Below are 9,091 nucleotides of genomic sequence, written 5' to 3'. Positions count from 1 at the left end.
TCCTCCTCTCCTGGTATAGGCTCCTCCCTAGTTCGCCTGGGTTGGGCTGGTCTGAGTCTAGAGGAGGCTTCCTGCCCCTCACGCTGGTTTGTTATCAAAACACACGCCAGCGGGTGTGTGTGTGTGTTGGTTTCGAAAGCATGGGCTCGAATACAAAGGGCAACATTGCCTTGAAGGAGGCGCTGGGGGAGGTGTCGACCAATGTTCCCTCTAAGGCGTGGAGTCTTCTGAGCAAAAATTCTACTTTGTGAGCTACGGGCATTAAAGCTGTGAGCGGGCGATTTGGCTACGGCATCAATTAGTTTGCTATGGAGCCCTCCTCCCTGAGCTTAATTCTGTTTTGTGAGCTACTGGCATTAAAGTTGCGAGCGAGCGATTTGGCTCCTGCATCAATCAGTTTGCTCTGGAGCCCTCCTCCCTGAGCTTAGACAAAAACGTGTGAGCTGGAGGCTAGAAAACTGTGAGCTGGCTCACACTAACTCAGCTTAGAGGGAACACTGGTGTCGACTGTCGCGCTTTACGGGGGCACCGGATACCCGAGTTAACCAAATCCTGTACAAACTTTCATGGAAGTAATCCCATTCAGACCAGCTGAGTTTATGCTGAAACCCAAGTAAAAATAGTATGGCAGCCATGACTAGTAGCGATGCCACCTTTTCTTCTGGCGGGGGTACTGTGTCTTGAGACGCTGCCAACGACTCCCCCACCCCACTTCCGCCCGGGCGATTCTGTATTGGCTTTTCCCTCCGTTGTTTTATGAAACCTACGTTGGAACAAATTCCCCTCTGCCTTGCTTGCTGCTGTCACTGCCTTTGATAATCGGATTTTATGGTGCCCTCCACATTGCATGCCGCTTTCGCTTTCTTTGATCATCAGATTTTATGGTACCTTCTGCATAGATTTGGCAGTTCAGGGGTGACTTTGCAGTCAGTACTGCCTTGCCCCAAGGTATTTGAATGTGGTTTTGAGTTGCACTTTTTCCTCCCAGGGTGATTCTGCATCTAGCATTAGCTCCACATTTTCTCAACTGGGAGGGGAAAGTGCAGCTCAAAACCACATTCAGATACCTCGGGGCAACACGGTACTGACTGCAAAGTCACCCCTGAAGAGCCATAAATCTATGCAGAAGGTACCATAAAATCCAATGATCAAAGAAAGCAAAAGCTGCATGCAGTGTGGAGGGTACCATCAAATCTGATGATCACAGAAAGTGAAAGCAGCATGCAGCAGAGGGAAATTTCTGTTCCAACATGGGTTTCATAAAACAATGGCAGGAAAAGCCAATGCAGAATCACCCCCAGTCGAATAAATGTGGAGTGAATGCTAGATGTGTGGAATTGCCCAGTGTCTTTAGGTTTTCCATTAGTTCTGAAAATCTTGTCTTGGACACATTTCAGATTGGTACAGATTATCAACATGGCATCTTCTACACCAGTTCAGTGGGGAACTCTGTGTAATGATTTATTTATTTATTTAAATTTATAAATTTATAACCCGCCCTCCCCGCAAACGGGCTCAGGGCGGCGTACGGATGGGGCCAATGCCCAATACATAAAACATTAAAACTGCATTTAAAAACATTCAATACAACTTAAGTGCTCACCATAATATCTAACAAGGGAACAGATGACGTCATCAGGATAGTATCCTTAGTGGCCACAGCTCCACGCAGTACCACCGTTTTAGCGCTCACGGCGAGTTGGTAATAATGGGCTAGGACAGATGGTAACAGTCGTGGCAGCTCCTACTCAAACACCTGGCGGAAGAGCTCCGTTTTACAGGCCCTGTGGAACTGTGCAAGGTCCCGCAGGGCCAGGATCTCCTCTGGGAGCTCATTCCACCAGATAGGAGCCGCCACCGAAAAAGCCCTAGCCCTAGTCACCACTAATCTGGCCTCCTTGGGACCTGGAACCACCAGGAGATGTTTAGTCCCGGCTCGTTGGGAAACATATGGGGAAAGGCGGTCCCGTAGGTATGTCGGACCCTGGCCATCTAGGGCTTTAAAGGTAAGAACCAGCACTTTGAAGCAAATCCGGTATGCTATCGGCAGCCAGTGCAGTGCTTTCAGCACAGGCTGGATGTGTGCCCCCCTAGGAAGGCCCATCAACAGCCTGGCTGCAGCATTCTGCACCAGCTGCAGCTTCCGGATTTGCGACAAAGGCAGCCCCATGTAGAGAGCGTTACAATGGTCTAGCCTTGAGGTGACCGTCGCATGGATCACTGTGGCTAGGTCGTCACGGTCGAGAAAGGGAACCAATTGCCGAGCCAGCCAAAGATGGTAAAAGGCCTCTTTGGCAGTGGCTGCTACCTGGGCTTCCATAGATAATGTGGAGTCCAGGAGCACCCCCAAACTCCTAACCGCTCCTCGAAGGTCGGGAACGGAAGCCCCAACCTCAAACCACATCAACTCAAACCCAGGACCTCCGTATTTGCCAGGTTTACCCTCAGCCGACTCAGTCAGAGCCAACCAGCCACGGCTTGCAACGCCGGGTGCAGATCTTCTGGGCTGGAGTCCGACTGGCCACCCAACAAAAGATAGAGATGGGTGTCATCCGCATATTGATGACACCCAAGCCCAAACCTCCAGGCAATCTGGGCAAGGGGGCGCATGTAGATGTTAAACAACATCGGGGATAATACAGCCCCTTGGGGCACCCCGCATTCAAGGGGGTGTCTCTGGGACTGCTGTTACCCTATCACCACCCTTTGTCCCCGACCTTGTAGGAAAGAGGCAAGCCATTGAAGGGCAAGTCCCTGAATCCCCGCGTCGGCGAGGCGGTGGGTCAGCAACTGGTGGTTGACCGTATCAAATGCGGCCGACAGATCTAATAACAACAGTGCCGCCACACCGCCCTGATCCAAATGCCTATGGAGGTCGTCAGTCAGAACGACCAGTACCGTCTCCGTCCCATGCCCCGGACGGAAGCCGGGCTGGAAAGGATCTAGGACGGAAGCGTCATCCAGAAAGCCCTAGATGATAGCCTTAATCTGTTGATAAACACGCTCAAATGAAATAGTATATAATGGCAAAGATTAAAAACATAAGGTCTGAACATCAGACTGCACAGAACATCAACATGTAGTAATTTCACATACAAAGGCCATGGCTTCCTTCTTATGGTAACTGCACCGACAAATGTGCCACTTTATTGCAACTCTTTGTTGATGACACACACATCCAGAGACACTGGTAATTTTATAACAGGTTGGTTTGCAAATCTAATTTTCTGACTTAAATGTTTATTTGCATATTTATCTATCTATAAATTCTAGCTTATATATAATTTTCTTTGTTAGATTGTTATATCATTGAAGATTTTGTTATGTGAGTGCAGCTGAGAAGGAATCCATGGCCTGCTTTATAAACTGTCAGCAAGAACTCAACATATGAGGTAGAAATGTTTTTTTTTACTTCTTGTAGAAGATGTTTTTAGAAAATCAGTAGTATTTTTATTACTTATATTTATTATAACCATTTGGCTTTCTCTTCTTTTTTTGTTATACTTTCAGAAAGCAACATCTGGTATGGATTTATACATATTAACTTCTGAATGTGTGTATTTTTGAAATAGTATATGTTATTGACGACTGAGAAATGTCCCAGGGGCCGAAATGTGTGGGTCTTGTTGGTTGCTTGATATATTCATCAACTGTGTATGTGAAATCATCAACTTTGTATGTGAAATTACTACAGTCTATGTAAAGCTCATATTGATGTTCTATGCAGTCTTATATTCAGACCTTATGATCTTAATCTTTGCCATCATGTACACCATACTTTATACACACACACACATATGTATATAAAATATATTTCATTTGAGGTAGCTTGACCCTTGCAACATTATCGTTATACTTTGGGTTGCATTTGTTTTCCCCTTTTTCTTCATTTGTAGCCCTAATGTGTGCCACACGCATTTTCTGTACTCCCCTCAATGTTAAGTTTGCCAAAAACAGTTATTCCTTTCTCATCAAAATATCAGGTTACCCAAATGTTTCAGAGTTTAAGAGATCTCTTTTTTTCATTTTTTAAAATTATTTTCTTTAAAAAAAGTGGGATACAGAAGAGAAGAAGGGGTAGGGGGGAAATATAAATTAATCAGATTTGTCAAATATCGGGTTGTTAAAAAGGTAAAGGTTCCCTTGCTCGAAAGCCAGTCGAGTCCAACTCTAGGGTTGCGGTGCTCATCTCCGTTTCAAAGCCGAAGAGCTAGCGCTGTTCGAAGACGTTTCCGTGGTCATGTGGCCGGCATGACTAAACACCAAGGCGCACAGAACGCCGTTACCTTCCCACCGAAGTGGTACCTATTTACCTACTTGCAATTTCTTGCTTTCAAACTGCTAGGTTGGCAGGAGCTGGAATTAGAGACGGGAGCTCACTCTGTCATGTCACTCAGGTCTCAAACTGCTGAACTACTGACCTTCCACAGCCTGCAGTTCAGTGTCTTAACCATTTGAGCCACCGCAGCTCCTGTTACGAACAGGTAAAATCAGATGTGTTACCAAATGTATTACATATTTCAAATATAGAAGCAGACAATAAAACATCAATATTACAGAATTTTGGGATAGATTCTCTCTTTAAAGAATAAACAAAAACTTTCCTAAAGTAAGCAATAATTTATTAACAATAAAAGAGATTACTTCTTTAACAGGTGAATGAACTTCTATGCTAAAATTAAATCATTTTATTCTTACTAATTATTTATATACTACTGGAGTACAGAATAAAATATTGAAACTATAATCAATATCTTCACCTTTAATATGATATTCAGATAATTGCAAAACTAAAAAAAGTTTTTCCCATAGTATGAGTAATAAGCTTGCCATTTCTGCTGAAATTCTTTCAATGGTCTTTTGTTTATATAATTGGTTAGTTTTGGCAACGTTGCATACTCAGCTAGTTTTTCTTTTCAGATCTCTATTGTAGGACAGTCTTCTGTCTTCCATGTCATTGCAAATATTATTCTGGCAGCTGTCTACATATATCTCAGTAGGTCTTGTGAGCTTCTGTCTATATTATATATCTCCAGTTTAATCGGAATTTGGTTTTTAAAACATTTTGAATTTCTTCATGTGTATGTTTCCAGTATCTTTTTGTCTTGATGCAAGTCCATCACATATGGTAAAAGGTGCCATCTTCTTTTTTGCATTTCCAGCAAGCCGCTTTGTAATTCTTGTCCATCTTTGCAATATCTTTTGGGGTGACATACCATCGGTAAAACATCTTGTACCAATTTTCTCTTAATGCTTGGCTAGCAGTGAATCTAGTACCTTTACTCCATAGGTTTTCCCAACACTGAAACTGTATTTCCTCACCAAAATTTTGCATCCATTTAATCATGCAGGTTTTGACCTGTTCTCCTTCAGAATCATATTGAAGCAGTAACTTGTAAATTCATTCTGATAAATGGTCTTTAGATTGTGAGATAATCTTTTCAAAATCAATCAATCCATTAATAACTCCTCTCTTGGTGCAGATATCATTTTTTTAATCTGGAAGCAATTTGAAAGTATATCCACCATTGTATCTCCTTTCTTTCTTCTTTAATCTTTAGCCACATCTTGATGCCACCTTGCGAGTTTATCATATCACCATAAGTTATAAAATCATTGTTTCTCATATAATTGCCGAAATAAGCATCTATTGCTGACATTTTTAGTGGAATTGTAGGGCTGATCCTCTTTTGTAGCATTTCCCAAATTTTAAATAAGTTATCTCTGATTATATGCCTTTTATCTTGGGTTTTGTTTTTTGATATAGATTTATTCATTTGTAGCTTTTCCATCACTCATAAATGAGCATATCAATTAACCTGGACTGCAGAAAAAAAGCTTCAAGAAGATCAATGTACCTGACAAATTAGTGTCATATAGTAATAAAGTAACCCCACAGACTTCTGTTTCCTGACTTGTTTTTTAGTATCTGGGCTCAGTCATGGAACACATAAAATAATAATGAGGAATGTGTGTAAAAATATATATTTTCCCTCAAAATGGACTAAACACTACAACCCCCTCTGTATCTGGGGTTAGAGCAAGTTGTGGCTTCTAAACAAATTTGAGTCCCAGCACCTGTTATTTTGGAAATTAATTACAGAGCAAGCCCTGTTAATATTTCAAGATTTCCTTCACTCCTTCTCAAATGCTTTGAAGCTTCTTGAGGCATCATGTGTTTTCTGTGAGTCTTATCTATACAACACAGACATGACCTTTTTTCCCCTTAGTCACACAGTTATTAAGGTGTAAGCAAACTTTGTATTTGCTGATAAATTTGCTTACAAATCCACATGTATCTGGTATATGTGGGCTGCAATCTTAAGAGCACTTTCCTGGGAGTAAGCCTCACTGAATAAAATAGGGCTTGTAATTTATTATTTATTCATTTATTTACAAAATTTATCTATCCCACCTTTCTGTCTCCATAAGGGCAACCAAGGCAGCTAACAATTTAAAACAGAAATCACATTTTAAAACCATTAAAATCAGTCCCCAACTCACATCATTAAAATAAATTTATAAAGTTAAAATATATACAAAGGCATAAAAACAACAATTAAAACATTGGTCAGGAAGGAGGTCTCAGGCACTCCACATGTAATGGCATTCATACACTCCAGCATTCAGCATTCATGGAGGGATATATTACTTATTTACTGATTTACTTGCTTCATTTATATCCTGCCTCTTACCGGTAGAAAAAGGAAGGTTCAGACGATGTTACTGGTGACATGGTGATGTCACTTCTGGTGTGCACAGGAAGTGATGTCATCACACAGGCGACATCTGGGCGACACTCTGGTATTTGAGCAAAATGTCTATAGCAAAAGCCATTTTTACTACATAGTTTTTGCCCAAATACCAGAGCATTGCTGCAACAGTGCAGCGTAATGATGTCACGTCTGGAGCATAATAGAAGTGATGTAACCACATTGCCAGCAATGTTGCCGGGGCTTCCCACTCCTGGTAAGCCCCCCCATCCCCCGCCAGTTGTGAGGAAGAACTTGGCAACTCTACCTCACACCAATCATGATATTACATACCAATGATACTCTGACATTACCTATGCATGGCAATTACCAATAAATATGTTGCACTGGCAGCATTATAGTGATCTCACCCTACACAGTACATACCCTTTTTAGTATAAACAATCCACAAAGAAGTCCCAGAAACAGCCTATCACACATCCCTTTGAAAACCAGTTGTTATAAAAGCAGCAGCTTACATCAGCTGCTACACCCCAGGCAGTCCCAAATCTTAGTAGAGAAAGCACAGCAGTCAGCAGGTTTCAAACAGCCATACCTGTAGCAGAAGAAACAACAGGACAACACAGTGAAAGGACTAGCATTCTAATCACAACATCTGGTTGAATCTATAGCCCACTGGTTGAAAGAAAACTTGTATGTGAGAAATATGATTTGGGATCTACTGTGGGAATCACCGCCTCCACATATCTGATACTGAGAACACTTCGCACACCACTTTTATATTGGTGTCTGAGAGCAAAGGATTAAGATTTATTTACATTATTTATAGTCCACCTTTCTCACTGGGATTCAAGATAGATTACACAGAGTGAGTCAATGCAATCAAAAGATGGGACATTCAATAAACAGTGAAATAGGATTTGGGTTGTGGAACCAACCAGAAATCTATAAAACAGAACTGAAACAAAGCATAATTAACATGGCACATTGTTGTTGTTCAGTCGCACAGTCGAGTCCGACTCTTCGCGACCCCATGGACCAGATCACGCCAGGCCTTCCTGTCTTCTGCCATCCTCTGAAGTTTGCTCAATTTCATGTTTGTTGCATCTATGACACTATCTAACCATCTCATCCTTTGCCATCCCCGTCTTCTTTGACCGTCAATCTTTCCCAGCATCAGGGTCTTCTCGAGTGAGTGCTCCCTTCTCATTTGGTGGCCAAAGTATTTGTGCTTCAGTTTCATTATCTGGCCTTCCAGGGAACAGTCAGGGTTGATTTCTTTTAGGATTGACTGATTTGATCTTCTTGCAGTCCAAGGTTTGTGCCCATCTCTAAATGCAGAGCTAGATTTTCTTTCATACCTTGTAGTGTGTTCTTTATCTGTGTGGGGGGTTTGAGAACATCTGACAAGAGGTAATGTAGTTGTCAGTTCCTAATCTTTTTTTCTGGGAGAGGAAGAGGTTTAGGATAACATAAACTAATGGCAGCAGACTGGCTCCCTCAGTATCCTCTCCCCCAGAAATCCCTCCTTGTAGAATCCTGTCCATCCCAAACTGTTAAGTCCTTTAAGTGGCATCTATTTTTTTTAGTAGTTATACCATTGTGTGCTTTCACAAAAAGCTGTGACTTCAGATTGCGCCCTAGTGGTACCATGCAGATTAGCTGTATACTACCAAGAAAGGGCTGCTTGACATAACATAGGATCCCTGCTTATTTGCAACATGTAGCAAATCTAGACATACAATAGTAGTAGTTAAGATATTCAGTGTCCTGCTAATGTCTCAAACTGTTGTTCTTTCATTTTGTAGGCACAATGGGAGCTATCATAGCAGGAGTTGTTGTTTTTGTTGCGGCTGTTGTGGTTCTTGCAATATTGTTGGTACATATATGGACTAAGCGGAGAAACATTCCACTGCCCAAATCTCTGGTAAGTTCTGTTTAGCAGCCTACAACATCTCTTGTTCTGTGTTTTAATATCCAAACAGCCTCAGCTTTGCCATTTCTGTTGTTTATATTGATACTAGACAACATTCAACACACCAAGTTTAAGTGAAGAAGGCTTCTTTTTAGATACCTCTGGTATTGACTCAGACTTCATGTGCATGTAGATAGCATCATTATAACTGAATACAAGTATTGTCTGATGGTCGTAAACACAAACATAACTCTTAGAGTGGAGGAATTACCAGTGGTAATAAAATACTGTTCATAGTGTCATCCTTTTTTGTCCTTATCAAATAATTTGGTGATGTTTCATTTCACGTTTTATTATTTACTGAAGATGCTAATAACAGTTTCACTTTGGATGCTTAAAAACACTAGCTCCCTATGTACAGGTTGTTCATCAAGTGGGTCAGCCCATGTATTAGCAGGTCATT

This window comes from Gekko japonicus, unplaced genomic scaffold, assembly GCF_001447785.1.
Source record: "Gekko japonicus isolate JY-2015 unplaced genomic scaffold, Gekko_japonicus_V1.1 scaffold65, whole genome shotgun sequence".
Classification (NCBI taxonomy): domain Eukaryota; kingdom Metazoa; phylum Chordata; class Lepidosauria; order Squamata; family Gekkonidae; genus Gekko; species Gekko japonicus.
This window is presented reverse-complemented; position numbering follows the sequence as displayed.